The following is a 15,289-nucleotide window of genomic DNA, read 5'->3' as shown; positions in this document are numbered from 1 at the left end:
TGTGCCCTCAGCTGTGTGGATGCCGGGATCTTCTTTTCTCGCTGTAGTGCAACGTCATTCATACCCTCTCACTGGCTCCCGTCTAGCTGCTGTTTACCGACTGGCACGTGCATCGGGAAGCCGAACCTGCCTGCTACACGGACGCCTCGAGCCATTTCCTTCCTTCTTGTAAGGCTAAACCCCCATTGCTGTGTCAGTACGACGGGAGCAGTAATGCAAAACTGAGTGCTGTTGAGAGAGTTGAACAACCTAGTGTGACCAGGACAAGGGCCGTGCTTACAGTACTCTTCCAAAATACTGATCTTGCGGAGAAGTAGTGCAAAGAACAGAAGCTTGAGAGATGGACCGGGTTCGAACCCCGATACCATCAACCCTTCGCGGGATGTCGGGTGGGTTATGCCTGCACCCGAGTTTTATTATCTATGTGCGGGCATGCTGTAGGTATCTACTTCACGTGAGTCGTGCAGCACCGAGGTAGCTGAACGACTACAGTTATTCCATTTAATCACAATAAGAAACTTGGTATCTCTCAGTGTCAGAACTTAACTTTCCTATTTTTTCAAACAGACTTTTTTTTTTTTTTAAGATTTATGTATTTATTTGAAAGGCAGAGAGTTAAAGAGAGAGATTGGTCTTCCATCTGCTGGTTCACTCCCCAAATGGCCTCAATGGCCAGAGCTGTACCAGTCCGAAGCCAAGAGCCAGGAGCTTCTTCTGGGTCTCCCACCAGGGTACAGACTTGGGCCATCTTCCACTGCTTTCCCAGGCCATAGCAGAGAGCTGGATCGGAAGTGGATGCCGACACCGCAGGTGGCAGCTTTACTTGCTACGCCACAGTGCCAGCACCTAATTGTCCTATTTTTGAAAATCAAGAGGCATAGGGGAGCCTTTCATAATTTTTAATAATTCATCAATCATGTAGGCAGTGATCATGAATGGCTGCTAACAAAAAGAGCCCCTACCAGTCACTGTGTGCCCAAAAAATCCAACCTGAATCTGATCAAGCCACCAGATGTAATTATCTAATTACAATAAATTTTTTTTTAAGATTTATTTATTTATTTACACAGAGAGAGCAGAGGCAGAGAGAGAGAGGTCTTCCATCGATGGTTCACTCCCCTGATGGCCGCAACAGCCGGAGCCAGGAGCCAGGTGCCTCTTCCTGGTCTCCCAGGTGGATGCAAGGGCCCAAGGATTTGGGCCATCTTCCACTGCTTTCCACTGCTTTCCCAGGCCATAGCAGAGAGCTGGATCAGAAGTGGAGCAGCCGGGACTAGAACCGGCACCCATATGGGATGCCAGCGCCTCAGGCCAGGGCGTCAACCCACTGGGCCACAGCGCCGGCCCCAATTACAAGAAATATTGGGCTGTGTGGGGACGGTGCTGGGGATACTCTCACTGGGCCCAACCTCTCCTTCCCCAACTTAGCGTGGTGGCCAGCCCATGCCCCCCTGGGTCCCAGGCCATGGCGCTGCAGGAGCTCAAAGAGGGTGTACTAGGGGATCCAGGTGTACGTGAAGCAAATGGCCTATGGCGGTTTGTGGAATACAGTTCTGATCCTAATGTCAACCCAACAGTAGGGCATCTTTTACGACCTACACAGTCCAGTACCAAAATGAGCTCCATAAATTCTCATAGCAGGAAAAGAAGGATTCTGTGCCTTAGCGCCAACATACTGTCGCAGGTTGGCTGATGACATCACGAAGAAGAACATTTTCTACATGAAAGAACTGGGGAGTAAGAGAGCTTTGACAGCCTGGGCCGCCTGCTAGCCTACCTGCCATTGCAGGAATAAGTGTGATCTTATCAATGAGAGAGAAGCCACAGAGAGAGATGCTAAGGACTATACTGGCTCCATTCATGCGATTTTTGTAGAGACCAGTGCAGAAAACGCAATAAACATACATGAACTGTTTATAGAAATTAGCGGAAGACTTCCCTCCCACGTTGCCAAACTGCCATCTGATGGTGATAGCTTCAGACTCCAAAGGCAGCCTTCAGAGCCGAGGCAAAACTGCTGCTGGCCAGAGTTAGGTGGTCCTGGAAGTTAGCGGGAGGGCTGGGGTTCCCGCCACCCGTGTTCCCCTGGCTGCTCTTGATTTCATGTAAAAAGTATTCTCTTTGAAGACTACAGCAATGGTATTTCCATCTGTGCACTTTGGTTCTGTAAAGGATCTCTGGTGTGCAAAGGGAATATGGTGTTGGCTTTTGACTTTGCTGAAAAGGAACGTGTGATTATATGGGTGTAGGATTATGTTGTCGAGTAGTTTTGTAATCAAGATTTTATGTAACACTTGTAAAGGGGAAATTAGCACTTTTGTGGTTCTTGAGGGAAAAATAAATGTGGTGAAGAATATGATCGCTTTGGGTTTCCCACTACCACTCTTAGAAGGAGTTCTATTGTTTGAAATGTGGTAGGATATGGTAAGTGGAGGGATGGTGATTATTATTTGAAACTAAATTCGGTTACATATAAAACTGATGGAAAATTGCATCTGTGCCATCTTGGAAGTACTTGTCATTGAATATGTGAGCCTTGGATTCCCAAAGTAAATTAACAGGGAGAGCAGCAGGTGCCTTGCTCAGCCTGGGTTTATATCTGATCCCGTCATGAATGGGTCACCAAACACATTATCAGCACCTTTTAAAATAAACTCCCTTGATCTAGGCAGTGGCAGTTAAGAAGCTTCCTGGAGGCTGGCGCTGTGGCTCACTAGGCTAATCCTCCGCCCGCGGCACTGGCACCCCGGATTCTAGTCCCGGTTGGGGCGCCGGATTCTGTCCCAGTTGCTCCTCTTCCAGTCCAGCTCTCTGCTGTGGCCCGGAAGGCAGTGGAGGAGGGCCCAATTGCTTGGGCCCTGTACCCACATGGGAGACCAGGAGGAAGCACCTGGCTCCTGGCTTCAGATCGGCGCAGTGCATTGGCCATAGTGGCCATTTGGGGGGTGAACCAACGGAAGGAAGACCTTTCCTCTGTCTCTCTTTCACACTGTCTAACTCTGCCTGTCCAAAAAAAAAGAAGCTTCCTGGAATAAATTAAGTGACATATGCTCTAAACTGCCTAGCAGTGGTTTAAAAACAGGAAGAAAAGGGAAAGATAAAGAAAATGATGTATGGCTGGCGCCGTGGCTCAACAGGCTAATCCTCCACCTGTGGCCCCCGCACACCGGGTTCTAGTCCCGGTTAGGGCACCGGATTTTGTCCCGGTTGCCCCTCTTCCAGGCCAGCTCTCTGCTGTGGCCTGGGAGTGCAGTGGAGGATGGCCCAAGTGCTTGGGCCCTGTACCCGCATGGGAGACCAGGAGAGGCACCTGGCTCCTGGCTTCAGATCAGCGCAGTGCACTGGCCGTGGTAGCCATTGGAGGGTGAACCAATGGCAAAGGAAGACCTTTCTCTCTGTCTCTCTCTCTCTCACTGTCCACTCTGCCTGTCAAAGAAAAAGAAAATTATGTAAATGCTGTCGATTTTTTGTTTAACTCAAGTATTTTGGTAAGGGAAAAACAAGTATCTCTTGCATAGCATAAGGAAAGTGGTATTTATGAGACAGTTGCTTAAAGGTTATAAATTATGTAAATACATTAATAGATTCTGAATTTCATTCAGCACTTCAAAAACAAAAACAAAAACAGGACAGTTAACAAGGCTGCAGCTACCAATATTCAGATTATGGAAAGTTATGTTGGGTCCTGCATTGTGGCACAGCGGGTTAAATCCCCTACCTGTGATGTCAGGGATGCTGGTTGGCTGGATGGAGTCCCCACTGCCCCATTTCCAACTCAGCTCCCTATTGATGTGCCTGGAAAGGCAGCAGAAGGTGGCTCAAATGCTTGGGCCCCTGCCACACATGTGGGAGACCCGGATGGAGTTCTGGCACTGGGCTTCCACATGTGCCAGGCCATTTCGACTATTTGGGGAATGAACCAATAGCAGGAAGATCTGTCTCTCTGTTTCTCCCTTTCTCCCTCTCTGTCTCTGTAACTCTACCTTTCAAATAAATAAGCCTAAGAAAAGAAAAGAAGAGGAAAACTTTGTGGAAACAATGAACCAGCAAAAGAATTGCAAAAGAAAGGGATGGAAAAGAAAATGTATAAATTAGAAAATACTTGGCCGGCGCCGTGGCTTCACAGGCTAATCCTCTGCCTTGCGGTGCCGGCACACCGGGTTCTAGTCCCGGTTGGGGCGCCAGATTCTGTCCCGGTTGCCCCTCTTCCAGGCCAGCTCTCTGCTATGGCCCGGGAAGGCAGTGGAGCATGGCCCAAGTGCTTGGACCCTGCACCCGCATGGGAGACCAGGAGAAGCGCCTGGCTCCTGGCTTCGCATCAGCACAATGTGCCGGTCGCAGCGGCCATTGGAGGGTGAACCAACGGCAAAGGAAGACTTTTCTCTCTGTCTCTCTCTCACTATCCACTCTGCCTGTCAAAAAAAAACAAAAACAAAAACCTTAAAGAAAATACTCAAAAGACACGCCAATCAATTGTAATGTAAAATTTTTATTTGGGTCTTGATATGGACAAATTATTATTTTTAAAGATTTATTTATTCATTTATTTAAGAGGCAGAGTTCAAGAGAGATGGAGAGACAGAGAAAAGGGTCTTCCATCTGCTGATTCACTTCCCAAATGACCACTACAGCCAGAAATGGACTGATCCGAAGCCAGGAGCCAGGAGCTTTTTCTGGGTCTCCCATGTGGATGCAGAGGCCCAAGGACTTGGGTCATCTTCCACTGCTTTCCCAGGCCATAGCAGAGAGCTGGGTCAGAAGTGGAACAGCCAGGATACAATCCAGTGCCCATATGGGATGCTGGAGCCATAGGCAGCAGCTTTACCTGCTGCCACAGCACTGGCCCCCAATTATTTTTTAAAATAATGAGATGGGGTTAGCATTGCAGTGTAGTGAGTAAAGACACTGCCTACAATGCCGACATCCCATACAGGTGTCAGTTTGTGTCCCAGCTGCTCCACTTCTGATTCAACTCCCTGCTAATTCTCCTGGAAAAGCAGCAGAAGATGGCCCAAATGTTTGGACCCTGCCACCTACATGGGAGACTCAGAAGAAGCTCCTGGCTCCTAGCTTCAACTTGGCCCAGCACTGGCCCGTTGCAGCCATCTCGGGAGTGAACCAGAAGATGGAAGTTCCTCTCTCTATCTGACTCTCCCTCTTTTTCTGGCTTTCTAAATAAATAAATAAATCTTTAAAAAAAGAGACAGAGATATTTTAGCATTCTTTGGATATTGCTTGGTTTTAAGAATCAGTGTTAAAAATTTTAAATGTATTAATAGTATTTTAATAGTATTGCGATTGTTTCTTTTTGAAGTCCTTTTCCTGTTATTTATGGGAATGCTTGTGAATAAAATTATATGATGTCAAGGATTTGCTTTAAAATAATGCTAGGGTTGGGTCCGGCACTGTGGTACAGCAGGTTAAAGCCTCGGCCTGCAGCACCATCATCCCATATGGACGTCGGTTCAAGTCCCAGCTGTTCCACTTCCAATCCAGCTCTCTGCTATGACCTGGGAAAACAGTAGAAGATGACCCAACTCCTTGGGCCCCTGCCCCCATGTGGGAGACCCAGAAGAAGCTCCTGGCTCCTGACTTCCGATCAGTTCAGCTCAGGCCATTGCAGTCATTTGGAGAGTGAACCAGCAGATGGAAGACCTCTCTCTCTGCCTCTCTCTGTAACTCTATCTTTCAAATAAATAAAATAAATCTTTTAAAAAAATATTACTTGGGGACTGGCATTATGGCATATAGTAAGGTTGCCGCCATATGGGTCCCAGTTCATGTCCTGGCTGCTCCGCTTCTAATCTAGCTCCCTGCTAATGGCCTAGGAAAAGCAATGGAAAATGACTCCAGTGTTTTGACCCCTGTCACCCACATGGGAGATCTGGAGGAAACTCCTGACTTTGGCCTGGCCCAGCCCTGGACGTTGGAACCTTTTGGGGAGTAATCAGTGGATGGAAGATCTCTCTCCCTATCTTTCTCCCTATCTCTCTAACTCTGACTTTCAAATAAATAAATCTTAAAAAAAAAAAAAAAACTACTGGGGGCTGGGGAAATGAGTGTGAATATAGTGGAGTAGCATTGGTCTCAGTCAATGATTGTTGGTAAGAGGTGATGGGTGCATGGGTAGGATTTATATTATCCTCATTTTCATTACATATGTTTGAGTTTTTTTCACAATCAAGGTGTGTGGTTTTTTTTTTGTTTTGTTTTTTTTTTGTTTTGTTTTTTTTTTTTTTTTTGACAGGCAGAGTGGATAGTGAGAGAGAGAGAGACAGAGAGAAAGGTCTTCCTTTTTCCGTTGGTTCACCCCCCAATGGCCGCTGTGGCTGGCGCACTGTGCTGATCCAAAGCCAGGAGCCAGGTGCTTCTCCTGGTCTCCCATGCGGGTGCAGGGTCCAAGCACTTGGGCCATGCTCCACTGCATTCCCGGGCCACAGCAGAGAGCTGGCCTGGAAGAGGGACAACCGGGACAGAATCCGGCGCCCCGACCGGGACTAGAACCCGGGGTGCCAGCGCCACAGGCAGAGGATTAGCCTATTGAGCCGCAGCGCCGGACACAGTTAAGTTTTTATATTTTAAATTTATTTTACTTATTTGAGAAAGGTCTTCCCTCCATTGTTCACTCCCCAAATGACCACTACAGCCGGCGCTGCACTGATCTGAAGCCAAGAGCCAGGTGCTTCTTCTTGATCTCCCATGCGGGTGCAGGGCCCAAACACTTGGGCCAACATCTACTGCCCTCCTGGGCCACAGCAGAGGGCTGGACTGGAAGAGGAGCAACCAGGACTAGAACCAGGCTCCCACATGGGATACCGGTGCCGCAGGCAGAGGATTAGCCAAGTGAGCCATGGCACCGGCCCAAATTTTATTTATTTGAAAGGCACAGTTATGGGAGGGAGGGAGGGAGAAGGGGAGAGGCAAAGAGAAAGAGAGAGATCTTCCATCCACTGGTTCATTCCCCAAATGGCAACAATGGCCAGGGCTGGACAAGATCAAAGCCAGCAGCCAGGAGATTCTTCCGAGTATCCTATGTGGGTGCAGGGGCCCAAGCACTTAAGCCATCTTCCACTGCCTTCCCAGGCACATTAGCAGGGAGCTGAATGAGAAGTGGAACAGCCAGCACTTGAACCAGTGCCCATATGGGATGGTGGTGTCCTAGGCAGGAGCTTTACCCTCTATGCCAAAACACTGGCCCCAACAATTGAATTTTTAATTGTGGGATACTTTTTAGTTGTTGTTCTTTGTTTGTTCGTCTCCCTGAGAGACAGAGATGTCGACAGGGAAAGAGAAACAGTCCCATTTGTTGGTTAACTCCCCAAACACCCATAGAAGATGACACAGAGCCAGGCTGAATCAAGAGCCTGGAACTCAATCCAAGTCTCCTACACTGGTGGCAAGGATTCAACCGCTTGAGTTGTGATCACCTGCTGCCTCCTATGGTCTGCATTAGCAGGAAGTTGGAATCAAGAGTGGAACTGGGGGCGGCACTGTGGCATAGTAGGCTAAGCCTTTGCCTGCAGTGCTGGCATCCCAGTTCATGTTCTGGCTGCTCCTCTTCTGATCCAGCCTGGGAAAGCAGTAGAAAATGGCCCAAGTGCTTAGGCCCCTGCTCCCCTGAGGGAGACCCAGAAGAAGCTCCTGGCTCCTGGCTTCGGATTGGATCAGCTTCGGCCATGTCTCTCCCTCTCTCTGTTACTCTGCCTCTCAAATATAAATTAACCTTAAAAAAAAAAAAAAAAAAAAGCGGCACTCTGAATTACTCGAATTCAGGCATTGCAATATGGAATGCAGGTGTCACAAAAAATGGCTGATTTCTATGTTAGATTTTTATGGCTAAATTTATCTGAAGCACAGAGAGACAGACAGAAATCTCCCATCTGCTGGTTTCACTCCTCAAATTCCCAGAACAGCTAGGCCTGGGCCTGGCTGAAGCCAGGAACTCGCAACTCAATCTGGGTCTCCTATGTGAAGTGGCAGGGACCCAAGTACTTGAGCCATCGCCTGCTGCCTCCCAGGGTGCCCATTATCAGGAAGGTAGAATTAGAAGCAGAGCCAAGACGCAAACCTGTTGTGAGGATCGGGACCCCTGGCTAAGCTCAGGGAGATCCACAGCTAAACTTAGTCCAGATTCTTGTCTTCCCACCTGTAGGAATAAAACCAGGAGATGTACATGGAGGTAGGCAGGATTTACTGAAAGGCAGAGGGAAGTACATACTCAGACGTGAGTGCAGACAACTCCATGAGGGAGAATTGCCTCCACCCAGGCTGGCGTCATCCTTTTTAAAAAGATTTATATATTTATTTGAAAGGCAGAATCACATGGAGTGAGAAGGAGAGAGGGAGATCCTCCATCTGCTGGGTCACCAAATGGCTGTGGTAGACAGGCCTGGGCAAGGCTGCCAGGAGCCAGGAGCATCATCCAAGTCTCCCACGTGGGCGCAGGGCCCAAGCACTTAGGCCCTCCTCTGCTGCTTTTCCCAGGCACATTAGCAGGGAGCTGGCTCAGAAGTGGAGCACCCAGGACTCAAACAACACTAGAGGTGCTGCCGCTTAACCAGCAGGGCCACTGAGACAGCCCTGGGGTCATCCTTTTATAGGATAAGGGGTGGTGTTCAGGGCAAGGCTGAACTGAATATTCAAAGAAGGCAGGGTTTGGGGTAGGGCTGTAGCACCTGTGGTGGTCTCCAGGAAGATGAATGATGGAAAGTGAGGCTTAGCAGTGTAATGAGGGTGGGCATGCCAAACCTTCAGCCATGTCGAACAGGCAGAGAAGGTGATGGGATTTGGGTGATGCAGGTGACTTGGGTATTGGCAGTCCTTAGCTCATCGCTGCTCACATTAAACCTAGGCACTTCCAAATGGGTTGTGGGTGTCCCAAAAGGCTGCCTAACTGCTAGGCCAAATGCCAGTCCTAACACAATGAAGCTTTTAAACTGGAGATTAATGAGGTGGCTGTTTAGCCTACAAGTTACGTCTCTGGTTAAGATGTCCATGCCGGGGCCAGCACTGTGGGTTAAGCCGCTGGCTGAAGTGCCAGCATCCCATTTGGGTGCCTATTCAAGTTCTGGCTAATCCACTTCCGATCCAGCTCCCTATGAATGTGCCTGGGAAAGCAGAGGGAGATGGCCCAAGTGCTTGGGACCCTGCACTACATGGGAGACCTGGATGAAATTCCAGGATCCTGGCTTCAGCCTGGCCCAGCCCTGGCCACTGCAGCCTTTTGGACAGTGAACCAGCAGGTGGAAGATCTTCCTATATATATAATTCTGATTTTCAAATAAATAAATAAATCTAAAAAAAAAAAATACCCATGTCCCATACTGGGATACCTGAGCTTGATTCCAGGCTCCTGGCTCCAGCTTCCTGCTAACACACACCCTAGGAGGCAGCACGGATGGCTAAAATCACAGGGTTTGTTAGGTAGGAAGTCAGATATGAGCTTATGTGTGACAAAGGCCTAAGGAGCCATTTGGGTCCAGCATCCGCATCTCAAAGTCATCCCAATAACCTTCCAGGCGCAGCCCAGTATCTGCACTTCAAACGCCCCGCCCCTTCTACCCCATAACCATCCTTCCTCTAAGTCTCCTCTAAGGCAGGGCGACACCAGTCAGGCTTCCTCCTGTCTGATAACTTCAGGGGGAAAACTCAGATAGGAGTTTTTCTATTTACATCCAAGAAGTCCTTTGTTCCAGGAGGAACAGAGGTGGGGAGGCAAGACCCATCCCCTTAAAAACCCCTCAGCCTCAACCGGACTGCGTGCTCAGCCCTCTGCCTCGCTACTGAGCCGCCCGCCTGGCCTGCCCAGGTGTACTCTCTCCACTCAACCATGTAACCCCGCTCTCCCCCCAGTTCGAGCGACTGGGCACTCTCTCTCAGGTGCTGTCTGGAGAGGTGCCCATCCGTCCTTACGGATGTCCCTTCCCTAATAAACCTTGCTATTTTACTTTCCACTACTCTCGGCCTCACGCCTGAATTCTTTCTTGCGCAAAGACAAGAACCCTGCCATTCACCTGTAACAGGTTCCTGCCACCCACTTTGAAAACCTGCATTGCTTTGGTCCAGACCCAACCCTGGCCACTGTAGATATCTGGGAAGTGAACCAGTAGATGGGAGCACTCTCTTTCTCTCTATCTGCAACTCAAACAAAAATGAAAATGGAGATTCGGGGAGTTTGGAAAGTGTTTCTCCAAGAGTGGTCTGTGGACCACTTGTGTTACAGTCAGCAGGACTGCTTATTCAAGTGCAAGTTCCAGGTCCACTTTAGACCTGCTGAGTGAGACTCTTCAGGAGACGAGATGATTCTTTTTTTTTTTTTTTAAGATTTATTTATTTATTTATTTGAAAGTCAGAGTTACACAGAGAAGAGAGGCAGAGAGAGAGAGAGACAGAGAGAGAGAGAGAGAGACAGAGAGAGAGAGAGGTCTTCCATTTGGTGGTTCATTCCCCAGTTGACCACAATGGCCGGAGCTGCACCAATCCGAAGCCAGGAGCCAGGAGCTTCCTCCAGGTCTCCCATGCGGGTGCAGGGGTCCAAGGACTTGGGCCATCTTCTACTGCTTTCCCAGGTCATAGCAGAGAGCTGGATTGGAAGTGGAGCAGCTGGGACTTGAACTGGTGCCCACATGGGATGCCAGCACTTCAGGCCAGGACTTTAACCCGCTGTGCCACAGCACCGGCCCCAGGAGATGATTCTTAAATTTAGTATTAAACTCTATAAATGGGGGCTGGCGTTGTAGCAGGTAAAGCCACTGCCTACAATGCTGGCACCCCTTGTGGGCACCCGTTCAAGTCCTGGCTGCTCCACTTCTGATCCAGCTCTCTGCTATGGCCTGGGAAAGCAGTGGAAGATGGCCCCAGTCCTTGGGCCCCTGCACCTATGTGGGAGACCTGGAAGAAGCTCCTGGCTTCAGGCTTCCGATCAGTACAGCTCCGGCCATTGCAGCCATCTGGGGAGTGAACCAGCGGATGGAAGACCCCCCCCCCCACCTCTGCCTCTCTGTAACTTTGCCTTTCAAATAAATAAATACATCTTTAAAAAATAAATAAACTCCACAGACTTTGGTGTGAGGGGTCAGATGGGTCAACAATTAGATTGGTCCCAGCAGAAAATGAAGAAAGGGTACAAAATGCTTGCTTTCCCCAAATGTTGTCTTTAACCAGGTCAAATTGCCTATCCCATTCCTTGGGAGCTTTCAGTCTTATGAAAATAGCAAAGGAGTGGTGATTCCACCCTTCTGTGTTTTTTTGTCTTATCATGAGCAAGCTAGACAGGACAGACAAGATTACAAACCCAGATTCTCTCTCTCTCTCTTTCTCTCTCTCTCTTTTTTAAAAAAAGATTTATTTATTTATTTGAGAGGTAGAGTTACAGAAAGGAGAGACAGAGAGGTCGTCCATCCGCTGGTTCACTCCCCAAATGACCACAATGGCTGGAGCTGGGCCTATCCGAAGCCGGGAGCCAGGAGCTTCTTCTGGGTCTCCCACACCAGTGCAGGGGCTGTCATCTGCTGCTTTCCCAGGCCATCAAAAGAGAGCTGGATCGGAAGAGGAGCAGCCAGGACATGAACTGGTGCCCATATGGGATGCCAGCACCACAGGTAGCGGCTCAGCCTAATAAGCCACAGCGCTGGCCTCAAACCCAGACTCCTGATGGATTTTTGTCCCCCTGTCCTCTAACTGATTGTTAGCTGCTGCTCTGGATTTTTGTTTATTTGTTTCCCCAAAAAAGTGTTTAAAAGACACAGACCCTCACAGTTCAGCACATTTTGCCTCTCTTGGAGCCCCTTGTTGGCCACTGTGGCAAGAGGTTTCTGAATTAAACCTATCTTGCTTTTCCCTCTGCCTGTCTGCAAGGAAATTCTTCTTTCACGTGAGACAAAGAACCAAGGTCATCTTTCTCCACCACCATTTCACCTGTAACATTGAGAGCCTTGTCCAAGCTTGTAGAACCAGTGTCCACCACAGCCCATGCTCTCCCCATGCCCTTTAACGTGAGGCTTTATCGTTCAATTTCTGCATCAGAAACTTTCCTCAAGACTTTACATGTGAACTATTGTCAAATACTAAAACATACTATTTTAATTTAATAATCCTTGGTAAATCTGTTAAGGTCCCTAGCTAGGTAGACAGGAGCCTAGGTGTGTGCAAGGGGTGGAAGAATACTGGGAATTTCTGTGTGATGCAACAAAGATGCAAGCCTTGGCAGCAAACCAGCATTTACATATCAAAGTCTCCCCATTGTTCAATAACCTGGCCAGGTGGCACCCAACCCTCTCCCTGGGGGAAATTTGAAAGAATTTCCTCTGCCCTCCACCAAGGGAGCCTTTGTGAAGTTCTGGGAGGGATTCCACACCCAGAAAGCCCTCCACCCAGCAATATGTCAGAAAGGTTGTGGTGGGAGGAGAAAGAGGGCCCACGCCCAACATCCACGGAAACTCCAGTTGGAAGGCACATTGGGCTCTCGGCTCCTGCCTGGCCTGTCACGTGTGGGCTCTTCGCGATTTCTCTGCAGTAAGCTTTGCTAGTAGGCTTACCCTTATTCTCTGTCTTACATCCCACAAGAATCCAGAGCCACCAATCCCCAATAACAAATCTATTGTCAATGCAATACCCTAGAGAAAATATAAAAACATAAGAAAGCATAATTAGGGGGCGGGAGCTGTGGCATAGTGGATAAAGCCACCACCTGCAGTGCCGGCATCCCATATGGGTGCTGGTCCTGGCTGCTCCACTTCCAATGCAGCTCTCTACTATGGTCTGGGAAAGCAGTAGAAGATGGCCCAAGTCCTTGGCCCCCTGTACCCATGTGGGAGACCCGGAAGAAGCTCCTGGCTCCTGATCAACATAGCTCTGGCCATTGTGGCCATCTGGGGAGTGAACCAGTAGATATGTTAGGTAGGAAGTCAGAAACTGAGTATATATGAGAAAGGCCTGAAGACTAGCACCTACTGCGGAAGCTTCAGAAGCCCAGCATCTTGCACTTCAAAGTCCTGCCTGGTGGCCGGCTCAGTGGCTTAACAGGCTAATCCTCTGCCTTAATCCTCCGCCTTGCAGCACCTGCACACCGGGTTCTAGTCCCGGTTGGGGCGCCGGATTCTATCCCGGTTGCCCCTCTTCCAGGCCAGCTCTCTGCTATGGCCCGGGAAGGCAGCGGAGGATGGCCCGAGTGCTTGGGCCCTTCACCCGCATGGGAGACCAGGAGAAGCACCTGGCTCCTGGCTTCGGATCAGCAAGATGCGCTGGCCGCAGCGGCCATTGGAGGATGAACCAACAGCAAAGGAAGACCTTTCTCTCTGTCTCTCTCTCTCTCACTATGCACTCTGCCTGTCAAAAAAATTAAAATAAATAAATAAATAAATAAATAAATAAATAAATAAAAGTCCTGCCCAGCTCCTGATGACCTTCCAGGGGGTCCTGTCCCTTCTACTTGGCCTGATGAACGTCCTTCCTCTAAGGCGGGGCGATGCCAGCCAGGCTTCCCTGTCTGATAACTTCAGGGGGAAAACTCAGAAAGGAATTTTTCGTATTTTACACCCAACAAGTCCTTTGTTCAGGAGGAGAAGGAGAGGGGGAGAGAAAAGGTGGGAAGGCAAGACCCAACCCCTTAAAGACCCCAGCCTCAATGTGAACTGCGCACTCTCTCTCAGGTTCTGTCTGGAGAGGTGCGCATCCATTCTTACGGATGTCTTAGTTACCCTAATAAACCTTGCTATTCTGCTTTCCCCTGCTCTCTGTCTCACACCTTAATTCTTTCTCGCACGAAGACAAGAACCCTTTGCTTCTTCGGTAACAGATAAAAGACCTCTCTCTCTCTCTCCCCCTACCACTGCCTCTCTGTAATTCTGCCTTTCAAGTAAATAAATAAAACTTTTTTTAAAAAAAGAAAGCATAATCAAAATTGTAAAAGCCTTGCATAGTATTGGTTAACCACTCGCTAAACTTTAAGCAAGAGCCAGCTAGGTCTGGGAGACACTTGGGAGTGCCCTGACGATCTACCACTTTCTGACTGTTTTCTCTGCCTGCTCCTACAGGGAGTCCTCTGCCTACCATTCCTCTTGGCAGTGACAGCAGGCCAGACGGACCCAAAATAACTAGTCTTCTCATTAAATCTTCGACTATTTCTTCTCAACACACGCCCTTGGCCACACAATTGCACACACATCAAGTGTAGACAGATGTGCCCCTGATGTAAGTCTGACAAGGGCTTCCTACTCAAATACATGTTTGAGTACAGCACATGAGATAATAGCTCTTCTTCCTCTATGCTGAGCTCCATTATCCCACCGAATTTTCCAGACTTCAGAGCACGTTGGGACCTCCAGCTTCCCAGTGAGCCTTGCAGAGTGTATAGCCATTCCCGGTCTAGAAGGTCTGGAAACCTCAAAAGCAGGTAGGTTCACCGTGGTAAGTGCAGTTTAACCTGAAATAAACAGACAAATGAAAAATCATGACTGGGGCCCAACATTGTGGTACAGTGGATTAAACTGCTGCCTGCAATGCCAGCATCCCATATGAGAGCCGGTTCAAGTCCTGGCTGTTCCACTTCTGATCCAGCTCCCTGCTAATGCTTAGGGAAAACAGTGGAAGACAGCAAAAGTACTTGGGTCCCTGTCAACATGGGAGACTCTGGTGGAGTTCCAGCCTGCTGGCTTTGGCCCAGCCCGGGAAGTGAACCAGTGGATGCAGGTTTTCTCTCTCTCTCTATCCTCTTTCTCTCACTCTGTCTTTCAAATAAATAAATAAATCCTTAAAAAACAAATCATGACTGCCTGGTTGACTGGTAAGTAAACATTTGCAAGTTTTAGCCACTTCGCACAAACCCAAATCCTACACAGAAGCTGGGCTACAGTGTGTCTCATTGCATGTGCACAGCAGAACAGGGTGAAGTTAAGTGTGGGAGATGTAAGAGCCAGAGGACAAGGGGGCAGTGCTTCTGTTCAATTCCTTGTCCTCTGTTGCTGTTTTCCACAGAAAACCGTGGCCAACTCCGTGCTCAAGCACATCAGGGAAATCCTAGTTCCCACTGATCATCTGAAGTAGGTACAGAAGGATATGGTTGGGCCAGCGCTATGATGTAGTGGGTAAAGCCACTGCCTGTGGCATGGCTTCCAATACGGGCACTGGTTCACATCCCGGCTGCTCCTCTTCCCATCCAGCTCACTGCTATGGCCTGGGAAAGCAGTGGAAGATGGCCCAAGTCCTTGGGCCCCTGCACCCGCGTGGGAGACCAGGAAGAAGCTCCTGGCTCCTGGCTTCAAATTGGCTCAGCTCCTGCCATTGTGGCCAC

At 49.0% G+C, this 15,289-nt stretch overlaps 1 long non-coding RNA gene and 1 pseudogene across 1 annotated transcript; both read left to right on the top strand.

The window, feature by feature from the left end:
• Positions 1–2: 2 nt before the first annotated feature.
• LOC133756886 (uncharacterized) lies at positions 3–15,010 on the top strand. The gene is made up of 3 exons (XR_009865549.1): positions 3–168; positions 14,299–14,392; positions 14,974–15,010. It is a non-coding gene; the product is annotated as an uncharacterized LOC133756886 (long non-coding RNA).
• On the top strand, positions 1,310–2,051 carry LOC133756341 (ras-related protein Rab-22A-like; annotated as a pseudogene).
• Positions 15,011–15,289: the final 279 nt, after the last annotated feature.

Source organism: Lepus europaeus, chromosome 3 (genome assembly GCF_033115175.1).
Source record: "Lepus europaeus isolate LE1 chromosome 3, mLepTim1.pri, whole genome shotgun sequence".
Taxonomy (NCBI): domain Eukaryota; kingdom Metazoa; phylum Chordata; class Mammalia; order Lagomorpha; family Leporidae; genus Lepus; species Lepus europaeus.
The sequence above is the reverse complement of the archived record's forward strand: the minus strand, read 5'-3'. Positions and strand labels throughout refer to the sequence as shown.